Here is a 12,674-nt window from a genome sequence, read left to right on the forward strand (position 1 = left end):
TTACTGTATATAAATATGTAGCGGAAAATAAGTTAATGAATATGTGAAGAGTAAATTAGTAAGAAATTAAGTGCCTTAGAGAAGACATGATTAAATTTGTAACGTGAAACCCAGCGACCGACAATAAAATTTTTCCCGCCCGTGACTGGCCGATAATTCCTAAGTAGGGAAAAACATGCGACTACAGAATTACCCGAAGGGAAACACTTAAAAGAAAATATACAATAATCCTAACATGAAAGCAGGAAGAAAACTTCCCTACTTCGCAGAAACAGAGAAAACATTTGATAAGTAACTCCGTGAATAAGAATTAAGTCAGTGAAGGGAAAAAAAAAAGAATTAAAAGTGTGTAGACCGCTTGACCTGTAGGTTGTTTAGCTTGGATTCTAAAGAGTAAGAATAGACTTGACCTTAATTGTAATCCTATTGGGACGCGACAGGATGACCTCGCGCGCCAATGCTTCCGAGGACTGAAGAAGGAGTATCTTGAGATACCCACTAAATAAAATTAACTGAGACAATTACATTGAAGTCCATCAAAAGTTGTCCTCCGCATGCGGACCGACTAATGCGGACCGCATGCGGACCGACCGATTTACCTACTGCTATTAAGGATTTAATTAAGAAGCGTTAAGCGTATGATAAGTATAAGATTTGAGTAAAGAATAACCACTTAATGTGTAAAACACAGCTTGTAGTCTTAAAGCTGGAGATTAAAAAACGTAATCTCGTCCGAAGGAAGTTAAATCATGACTGACATGCGTGCGTCCGGACGGCACTGACTCCATAAGTATGTGGATGGATAAATAATATAGGAAATATAAGGTCCAATGCAGCTGTTTCCATAATAAGTTGCTCTCCGAATGCGTGGTACGTTTAACGGCCCTGTGAATTTGCTGATTGCATGTCAGCTGGAACGGCAGCAGTCGGAGGGTCGTCACCTGAAGAATAATAGATATTCATTTCTGGTGCGGTGAAAATGGTCCTTGCGTCTGTCCCGTAAGAATTTCGGAGCAGCAAATTATAAATTTTTTGTTACCGAGTCCGTTGCAATGATCTCCAGCTTCTGGGGTCGTTGTTGGTGGGGCTTCCTGCTACACCGGCGGTCAAAATAATAATTCCGGGCTCAACCGGCAGACATAGGTCTGGCAATCCAATCACGAGGGGCGGCTGCATAATAATTCCGGGCTCAACCGGCAGACATGTGACTTCTTCCCCATCGCCGTCTCTAGACGTAGGTCTGGCAATACATTAGCGAGGGCGTCTGCATAAGAATTCCGGGCTTAACCGGCAGACATTAGGTCAGGCAATCCAATATCGAGGTCGGCTGCCTAATAATTCCGGGCTTAAACCGGCAGACATAGGTCTGGCAGTCCAATAGCGAGGGCAGCTGTATAATAATAATTCCGGGCTTAACCGGCAGACATTAGGTCTGGCAATCCAATAGCAAACGCGGCTGCATAATAAATCCGGGCTCAACCGGCAGACATAGGTCTGGCAAACTACAGCGAGGGCGCTGCATAATAATTCCGGGCTCAACCGGCAGACATAGGTCTGGCAATCCAAATAGCGATGGACGGCTGCATAATAATTCCGTGCTCAACCGGCAGACATTAGGTCTGGCAAACTACAGCGAGGGCGCTGCATAATAATTCCGTGCTCAACCGGCAGACATTAGGTCTGGCAAGCCAATAGCGAGGGCGGCTGCATAAATAATAATTCCGGGCTCAACCGACAGACATTAGGTCTGGCAATCCAATAGCGAGGGCAGCTGCATAATAATAATAATTCCGGGCTCAACCGGCAGACATAGGTCTGGCAATCCAATAGCGAGGGCAGCTGCATAATAATAATAATTCCGGGCTCAACCGGCAGACATAGGTCTAGCAATCCAATAGTGAAGGCGACTGCATAATTCCGGGCTCTACCGGCAGACATAGGTCTGGCAATCCAATAGTGAAGGCGACTGCATAATTCCGGGCTCTACCGGCAGACATAGGTCTGGCAAGACAGTAGCGAGGGCAGCTTCATAATAATTCCGGGCTCAACCGGGCGGCCGATAGAATAATTTTTAGGTAGCAAACAATAGCGAGGGCGGCTGAATAAGTGGAGAAACGTGCGACTACAGTGGATACCCACAGGGAGGCACCAAATAAAGATTAAAATAAACCGGTCATGAAAACACCGATGTGTACCACCCTTCAACGAGGAAACAGAAAAAAAAAACTGTTGAAATACTATGTTAAGGAGATAATGAGTCTATTGGGGGGAATTAATAAGAATTAAATGAGGATAATCCGCTTGACTTAAGGTCTTAAAATTTAAGAAAGGCTTAACCCTAACTGTAATCCTATTAGCACGTGACTAGAAACTCGCGCGCCTAATTTAACGAGGACTGTTGAAGGAATAATGAATTCCCCCCTAGATGAATCGCACGAACTGGGAAATCTAACCAGCTTAATTATTAGTACCGAATTAATACTCTAGATAAGTTATTTAGTGACGAGGAGGAAAATATAGGGGAAAACATAGTATGACATGATACACACAATCTTGTAGGAGAAAAATCGTAACTATGACCAACTGTTTGACTGCAGAGAGACGAACAGTTTATAAGATTTATAAGTTCTAGTAGTACAGGATTTTGTAATGTAGCGTATTAATAGAGGTTTATAAGTGTAATGATCGAGACCAAAACAGCCCAGTAAAAATAGAGGCCACTGCAGACAAAATGAAGGGAATCTATTACCTCGAATCATGTGTTGTCCTCCGATGATGTCGGACAATTAACTTTATTTTACCTTTGTGAATAAAGTTTTATTAATAATGCGGAGTGAAAATTATGTATGATAATGTATTAAAGAATAACCTCTTAGCGCGTGCTTAACCGGAAGTCCTCGGATGTTGTCCGACAAATAACCTTAATTTACATTTGCGAATAAAGTTTTATTTATGAACGTGGAGTGAAAATTATGTATGAAAAAGTATTAAAGAATGCCCTCCTAGTGCGTAAAACACATCTTCTAATCGTATTGCTGGGAATTAAAACCTAATCTCTGACCCCGTAGGTTGTTAAGAACCCGACTGTGACCTGCTTGTGCCTGGAAGGCGAGGACTCCAGAATGTAAGAATGAAAAAGAGAAATAAGAAAAAATTAAAAAGGGGGCCACACAGCGGATTCCATCTTATGTTGTACTCCTTATTCGTGGTGCTTTTAACAGCCTTGTGACCTTTTTCCTGAATGTTGATCAGCTGTAACTACTGCAGATGGAGTGAATTCCCTGATAAATGAAAATTTTTGCCTCATGGCTTTCAAAAGGAAAATTAGTTCCTGAGTGGTGATAATGGGACCTTCTCATCTGTCCAGTGAGAATTCCATAGCAGTAGAATATAATGTTGGTAACCGGGACTATGGCGATGATCTCCGCTAGGGTACTTCAGCAACTTTTTGTTTTTTGGGCATAGCCGGCAGGCCAAGGACGGCAATCCCGTAGCTAGGTGAACTACATATAAAATTTAAAATTTTTTTTTTTTTTGGCTTAACCGTCTGACCAAGGTCTGGCAAACACGCACAAGGACAATTCATGCGGCGAAAGAGGCTGCATAGAAAAATTCCGGGCTTAACCGGCAGACAATAGTCTAAAAATCCAGCGGCGAAGGAGGCGCTGGGAATGTCTGGCATTCTGGCAACAGGAATGTCTGTATAGAATTTCCGGGCTTAACCGGCAGACAAAATGTCTGGCTCTCCAACACGTGGCTTGCCTCATAAAAAAAAAATTTTTGATGGGCACTACCTGCCGACCGAAGTTCGGCGACCCAGCCACAGTGTAGGCTGCATAAAATTATTTGGCCTAACCGGCAGACGATATGACTAGCAATCCACAGCTAGGAGCCACATAAAAGGATCCGGGCTTAACCGGCGGACAAAATTCCGGCAAAATAGCATCGATGATACTGAATAAATATAAAATTCCCGGGCTTAACCGGCAGACTATAAATCTGGCAAGCTAGCGGCTAGGGCAAGGCTGTATAAGAATTCCGTATTAATCGTCGTACAATAGTGCTGGGGCAGCCTAGAATGCCCTGCCTAGGCATGACCTAGCTGGAACGTCTACAGGCCGCGTGGGGATCGAACAGCGCTGGGCACACGCCGACACTTGGGAGGAACCTAGCTTTACATTTAGAACATAAGATATCACTTTACCTTGGTGAAAGTTGAGTACTGTGGACCGACACTAGGTTTTCAGCATGTGAGGTTGAAGTGCCCCCGGAGTTAAACTCAAACCAGGGTGGGGGCTGCGATCGAGGTAGCAATCGTAGTTTCCATAGCTTCTAGAAGTCCCAAGAACACAAGAGTCCTGTAGTGGTTCCATCTGACTGTACCTCTCTCTTATATTTACTACTCTGTTTCTGCCTTCCTCTAAAAAATTTCCAGTAGTGTCATATTGATCTTCCCGTCTAAAACGCTGTGTACCTCTCACATGGAATTCCGGACACTGAAGATTGTAGCATTTTTTGTCCCCAATTGAAAATTGACATAATTTAGGGTGGAAGTATCTACACCCTGTTCCAAAACGGCATGTACCCCTCGCCAACATGTTCCTGCATTTTCGAGGATGCAGAAAATGGCCTTTTGCTCCTAATTTTCCATATTTGCATATTCCTTTAGCGTAGAATTTGCAAATATGTTCAGGTTTTGCGTTTTTCAAGGTATTTATACCTGTGTCTGTCTTGTCTACCTCTTTATTGGAGCCATCTCCGTTTTTCGTCCCAATTCCTTCATCTATGCACTCTGTCTCACTGTTGCTCTCATCGTTTATATTATCTGGCTCTATAATATTGCTGTTATTTTGTACCACAATGCCCTCTTCCTCCACACTACTGCTGCGGTTCTCTAAACTATCTGTTCCTGAGTTTTGGTCGTTATCCAATGTTGTCTTTTCCCAGTCCGCATATATCACTGGTAGCTTGTCTGTGAATGATAATCTCTGTGACTCGGGAATGTTCTTCATCAGTTTAGTTATGTTCTCTAACATTAATGTCATCTTTGCAAACCCAGTAAATTCCTTGCCTTTTTGTGCATCCTGGAGATACTTCTGTACAGCCCAGGTGAAATCTTATGTTACAGATGCAGCACGTTACGCCTGCATTACGTTTTCCCAGTACTCCCGAACACTCGCCACACCTCTCCATTGTCTGATGTATTGTGTTGCATACATGCATACATGTATGTATGTATGCGTATGCATGCATACATACATGCATGCCTACATACATCCATGCATACATACATACATATACTTCCAGTCAGCATATAACAATTTTGGGACAAAATCTAATACAATTTATATTGGTGAGACGCCACTGTGATGAGGAGTTTAAATATCACAGAAACTGTAGGTTAATGTGTGACATAAGTGAGGTTAGATGAAGCATCTACAAGCATCAGCTGGAGGCTGATGGAGTGTTGTGGAGGCTGCTGGTACTATGCCCAGATGTTGGAGGGTGGGTTTGACCCTTCCACCCCCCACCTTGACTGCAGAACGTCTAAGGTGTAATGTGACGGTAAAGCGTTGGTGTTCGGCTGTTTCAAAAGCTGGGGGCAGGGCCTCGTCACAAAAAAAAAAGAAGTTTGTCCTTTCGTCTGTGGTAAGGTAATGGGAAGACACACAAAGTATATAAACAATGAAATTTTAATTACTCTAGAAAACAAGACATGAATAAAGACACTCATAAAATTCAAAACAGGTCAACAAACAAAACAACATGAATAATTACTGGCAATGAAAAGTTACTCTAAGACAAGAATGCAAGTTAAAATAAATCAAATAAGTGAGGTGCTGGGAATACTGGCTTCAAGCTGCCACCTCCCTTAGTACACGACAGCCAAGGCTTAGTCTACTAGCGAGAGATGTCAACTCCAAGGAGCACAGAGATATTCTGAGGAGTACGGCGTGCTGCTGGCCCAGACGTCGACTCTTGGTGGTGGCGTGAGTGCAGGTGCGGCGAGACACCAGCCAATCAGCAACAGGCAGGCGGAGAATGAGCAGTTTGCTGGTTACGGCGGGCTGTAGCCGGTGTGTCGGGGTGTGCATGGTACGATTTGCTTCCTGGGCAAAACGTTTGGCGATACTGGTGGACGTATCTTCAATATAGTATCTTGTACTTGAACGACGTAAATATGTAGGGAAGAGCAGGCTCAATCTCTCTTGAAAGAGATTATCGTCACAAAGGTTACCTGCCACTCTCCCTTACCAAGGGTATCACACACGCACGCATGCACGCACGCGCATCAGATTCTTAACTTACAATATTTATGATTTACCAATTTATGCTACTACACTGACTCTCAATTTCACAATATGTATAAACTTGAAACTTAAAATTTGTCTATTTGTTTCAACATTGATAACTTTGTTACCCATCTTGTGGGTGGTAGTGGACCCCATACCCATCTTGTGGGTGGTAGTGGACCCCATACCCATCTTGTGGGTGGTAGTGGACCCCATACCCATCTTGTGGGTGGTAGTGGACCCCATACCCATCTTGTGGGTGGCAGTGGACCCCATACCCATCTTGTGGGTGGCAGCTAGTGGACCCCATACCCATCTTGTGGAAGGTAGTGGACCCCATACCCATCTTGTGGGTGGCAGTGGACCCCATACCCATCTTGTGGGTGGTAGTGGACCCCATACCCATCTTGTGGGTGGTAGTGGACCCCATACCCATCTTGTGGGTGGTAGTGGACCCCATACCCATCTTGTGGGTGGTAGTGGACCCCATACCCATCTTGTGGGTGGCAGTGGACCCCATACCCATCTTGTGGGTGGCAGTGGACCCCATACCCATCTTGTGGGTGGCAGTGGACCCCATACCCATCTTGTGGGTGGCAGTGGACCCCATACCCATCTTGTGGAAGGTAGTGGACCCCATACCCATCTTGTGGGTGGCAGTGGACCCCATACCCATCTTGTGGAAGGTAGTGGACCCCATACCCATCTTGTGGGTGGTAGTGGACCCTCATTCCCATCTTGTGGGCGGTAGTGGACCCCATACCCATCCTGTGGGCGGTAGTGGACCCTACACCCATCTTGTGGGTGCTAGTGGACCCTATACCCATCTTGTTGGTGGCAGTGGACCCTGTACTCATCCTGTGGGTGGTAGTGGTAGTGAACCCCATACCCATCCTGTGGGTGGTAGAGGACCCTATACCGATCCTGTGGGTGGTAGTGGACCCCATACCCATCCTGTGGGTGGTAGAGGACCCTATACCGATCCTGTGGGTGGTAGTGGACCCCGTACCCATCTTTTGGGTGGTAGTGGACCCCATACCCATCTTGTAGGTGGTAGTATAGTGGACCCCATACCCATCCTGTGGGTGGTATTGGACCGGATACCCTTCCTGTGTGTAGTAGTGGACCCCATACCCATCTTGTGGATGCTAGTGGACCCCATACCCATCTTGTAGGCGGTAGTGGGCCCCCATACTCATCCTGCAGGCGGTAGTGGACGCAATATCTATCCTATGGGTAGTTATTGGGCCCAGACCAATCCTACAAGTGGTATGGACCCCTTACCCACCTAACAGGTGGTAGTGTACCCTACATCCATCCTACAAAAACGCTTTGCGTAATAGTGGCTTTAGGTATTGTATGTACTAGCTGTATTTATAAATCCATCAACTTTTGTATCATACCTTGCATGTATGTACTTTACCTGACTAAATATTTGTATTTGTATCTGTATTTACAGTAGGTACAATTTACAATCTCCGTGGTGTAGTGGTAAGACACTCGTCTGCCGTTCCGCGAGCGCTTTGTCATGGTTTCGTATCCTGGCCGGGGAGGATTTACTGGGCGCAAACCCTTAACTGTAGCCTCTGTTTAACTCAACAGGAAAATGTGTACTTGGTTGTAACAACGATTCTTCGTGGGGGTCGTATTCCAGGGACCTGCCCGAAACGCTACGCCTACTAGTGGCTGTACAAGAATGTAACAACTCTTGTATATATCTCAAAAAAAGTTAACCCCATACCAATCCTGTCGGCGGTAGTAGACGATATACCCATCCTGTCGGCGGTAGTAGACGATATACCCATCCTGTCGGCGGTAGTAGACGATATACCCATCCTGTCGGCGGTAGTAGACGATATACCCATCCTGTCGGCGGTAGTAGACGATATACCCATCCTGTCGGCGGTAGTAGACGATATACCCATCCTGTCGGCGGTAGTAGACGATATACCCATCCTGTCGGCGGTAGTAGACGATATACCCATCCTGTCGGCGGTAGTAGACGATATACCCATCCTGTCGGCGGTAGTAGACGATATACCCATCCTGTCGGCGGTAGTAGACGATATACCCATCCTGTCGGCGGTAGTAGACGATATACCCATCCTGTCGGCGGTAGTAGACGATATACCCATCCTGTCGGCGGTAGTAGACGATATACCCATCCTGTCGGCGGTAGTAGACGATATACCCATCCTGTCGGCGGTAGTAGACGATGTACCCATCCTGTCGGCGGTAGTAGACGATATACCCATCCTGTCGGCGGTAGTAGACGATATACCCATCCTGTCGGCGGTAGTTAACCATATACCCATCCTGTCGGCGGTAGTTAACCATATACCCATTCCGTGGACGGAACTGGACCCTATACTCATGCTGTGGGCGGCAATGGAGGCCATACCCATCCTGTGGGCGGTAGTAGATACAATTTTCATCCAGTGGGTGATTGTCGACCCCATACCCATCCTGTGGGCGGTATAGTGGACACAATACACATCATGTGTGTGGTAGTGGACCCCATACCTATCCTACGGGTAGGTATTGGGACCAGACCCATCCTGCAAGTGTTATGGACCCCTTACCCACCTAACAGGCAGTAGTAGACCTTATACTTATCCTACAGTAGGTAGTAGACACTATACCATCCTGTTTGCAGTAGTTTACCCCATAGACATTCCAACGTAACATCGTTTTCTATTAACGTTCTGACAATACATTCTTTAAAGTATTTTAAAGCACTAACTAGTGTATATGAAGTTGATTGGTGAAGCACTATTATTCTATGTAATAATTTATAGTGCTTATTATAATTTACTAAGAACAACTAATATTTCTTAAAACAAAACTACGAGCCTTCAATAGGATGTAGCTGATCTGTAATATTCTAAGAGCATGGACTATAGCAGGTAAATTTCACAACCCATATGGGACCTGAAACTACAATTTTCATTATAATTGAACCAATCACGACTATTCTGCTGTCCACGGCGATGGACGGGTACTGTGAGACGTAAATTGGTACGTGAGGAAGAGTTTGGGCCTTGGAGAAAATGTAACTTGGAATATACCACATATGTACTAATTCACATTCAACATATTGACTTTGAAAAAAAAAGCATTTAGTCATATATGTGCTGTCTTGTGTGAGAGCGGATTGCACCACGACAACGACCACTGCACTCGAGGAAAAGGGCTTAACACTCTTGCCTCCCCACCAGTTCCAGGCAGTTAGGACAATATTCATTCACAGAGTGAGTGACATCATCACCGAACAGCCCATCACTGAGATCGGCGACCTCTTGCTCGCCTCCTCCTCGCCAGATACACTACAAAACGCCCACCCTCCTCCCGGGAAACCCTGCTTACCCGGTTTTACTTTCCAAGGGAAGACGCTAAAGCAGTTTGCTGGGGACACTTGTTCCATCTTGCAACGAATTTGTGTTACCTTGTGGGTGCTCCGACGGAACCCCCAAAGTGATAAGCCAAGAATACCAAGAATTGGAATTACCGTAAATTCAATCATGCAACTTTCAATTAGAGATGTCTCTTCACTGTATTTGATTTAATACATTATCATTATAACGGCTATCCCTTAATTTTATTTCTGTATAATAATTTATGGTTATTCACTAATCCTTATTAGTCACTATAATTAATTCCACTTTAATTATCTATTTATTCGTTATAATGAGCTATTATGCTTCTTCATTTAAGGATTATCAATTATTTAATAATTAATTATGACTATTATTATTAATTAATTATTTGTATTTATTAAATAATTAATTATTATTACTATTATAAAATCAAATAAGTCCCCCACTCTGTGAGCGTTTTCTTCCAACCGCAGAATATTAATTTATATTTGAGAACGTTCAGGTTTTGAATGAACATCATGTTAAAATTTATGAATGCGTCTGTGGGGTCGACCGCTGGATGTAATGGACTTGAGTCGATTACGGGTTGGTTTTTGCAAAACACTTTAAAAAACCGATTATTTACAAATTGTACAGTCAATGGGCTCAGGACCTGAACTCAAAGGTTTGTAATGTATGATTATGTTACGTTGTTTGGTTGATTAGATACGCAGTGTTTAGTGGGAGTTCATATTTATTTAAAGTCGTGGTTACAGCAGTCGGTTGTTGGCAGTGTCGTAGACGTAAAGACGAACACACACACACACTTTTATTTTTTACACAGGTAAGTACAGGGGCAGCCATGAAATAATGAAACAAAAATAAACACCACTTTATTAAAGTCCAGTTAGGCATCTGGAGGTCATAATTTACATAAGATAGGCATTTATACATCATAATGTCACGATTTATGACTCATCAGCATAGCTGGGTCCTGTAAGTTTTATTCTTCACGTTAAAAAACAAATAGGATGAGGAGGCGTCGAGTACACACTTATACTTCACCAATAAATCCTTGCCTATGAAGAAGGGATGTGTGTCTTCCGGGTTTGGAAGGACACTTAACTCATCATCTACATACACGTCACCCCCCATGTGTATCCTAAGCTTTGTGGGAGGACATTTGTCGAGTCCTATTCTTTTCAAATATAACCTTGAGACCCTCGTCTCTACCGCCCCCGTATCAACAAGTATTTCTTCTGTGCATTGGTCGGGTTGTGATGAATCTGGCAACGGTATCCTAAGGTACGATCTGGAATTACACACCCCATTATCTTCACTACGTTGGTTCTTGAAATAGAGATAAGAATTATCCCGTTGAAACTGCTATATAACATGATACTCGACCATGAGAGGAAAACTAAAGAAAAGCTCTGGAACTCGGTGAAGGCCGAAATAATTATCCATGTGTGGCGGCATTATGTCGACTTTGGTAACCAAGTCTATGCAGTTTTCTAGGTATATTTCAACATTTTCCGCCCTCCTTGTAGTGAGGTTTTTGTATCCGCTATAAAAGCCGATTTTACGATTAACGCTGGCGGTTACCTTCTAATCTAAACCCAGTTTTCTTGCATCTCGGTCTTGGATCATATTGAGTGTAGAGCCGGTGTCTACTAACATGGTACAAAACTCATAGTTTACCAGAGCCTTGAGGTAATTGTGGCCCTTCAGAGCAATTTTCTTCAATCCCTTCAGGGATGGGGGCTCGGTGCATACGGGAGGGTGAAGTAGGAACAGTGTTAGGACCTGTCCATCTGGGCTGACTTCATATCCAATATTATCATTGGTGTATTTTGGTCTTTTTCCGGGACTATTGATGGTCTGGCAGTCGTCCGCCTACCTCTTGCCGCCACGGTCCATTACTTCTCTGTTCTGTGAGTCCATAACTAGACGGGTGAAGGGAGAGGAGGACAAGAGGTAAAACTCGATTCTAGTCCTCGCTTATCTTACAGTGAGTCGCGCTTACAGAGCACCAAATTATATCCTACTTACATTATATTTAGTCAAGCAACATTTGCATCTTTAACTTTCAATTTATCTTTTATATTTGTAAACAAATATACAATTTTATGTATTACCAAATACTGACCAATGTATTACCAAAGACTGACTGCGTCCCACGCCAGGGGGAGGGGGGGACTGACTGCGTCCCACGCCAGGGGGAGGGGGGGACTGACTGCGTCCCACGCCAGGGGGAGGGGGGGACTGACCTCGTCCCACGCCAGGGGGAGGGGGGGGGACTGACTGCGTCCCACGCCAGGGGGAGGGGGGGGGGGACTGACTGCGTCCCACGCCAGGGGGAGGGGGGGACTGACTGCGTCCCACGCCAGGGGGAGGGGGGGACTGACTGCGTCCCACGCCAGGGGGAGGGGGGGACTGACTGCGTCCCACACCAGGGGGGGGGGACTGACTGCGTCCCACACCAAGGGGGGGACTGACTGCGTCCCACACCAGGGGGGGGGACTGACTGCGTCCCACACCAGTGACGGGGGGACTGACTGCGTCCCACTCCAAGGGGAAGGGACTGCGTCCCACTCCAAGGGGGAGGGACTGCGTCCCACTCCAAGGGGGAGGGACTGCGTCCCACACCAAGGGGGAGGGACTGCGTCCCACACCAGGGGGGGGGACTGACTGCGTCCCACACCAAGGGGGGGACTGACTGACATACAAGAGATTTTACAAAGTTTGTTGGATTAATAGATAGAGCTAGTACATACAATGCCTAAAGTCATTATTACGCAAAGCGATTCGGGCAGGAAAAACATTAATGACTAAAGCTTAATACTAATGGGTATAAAGAATAAAATGTGTTGAGAACAAATAAAAATAGAGACAAAAGAGGGGGGAACATGGCTGAAAAATGGCCCACTGCCTTTTGACGAAAGGCGGTGGAGTTTCTGACATAAAAGGCGCGGGAAGTCAGGTCCCGCTCTCACTCCCTCTCCCGACCAGGTCCAAGATTCAC

Source organism: Procambarus clarkii, unplaced genomic scaffold, assembly GCF_040958095.1.
Source record: "Procambarus clarkii isolate CNS0578487 unplaced genomic scaffold, FALCON_Pclarkii_2.0 HiC_scaffold_107, whole genome shotgun sequence".
NCBI classification, from domain to species: Eukaryota; Metazoa; Arthropoda; class Malacostraca; order Decapoda; family Cambaridae; genus Procambarus; species Procambarus clarkii.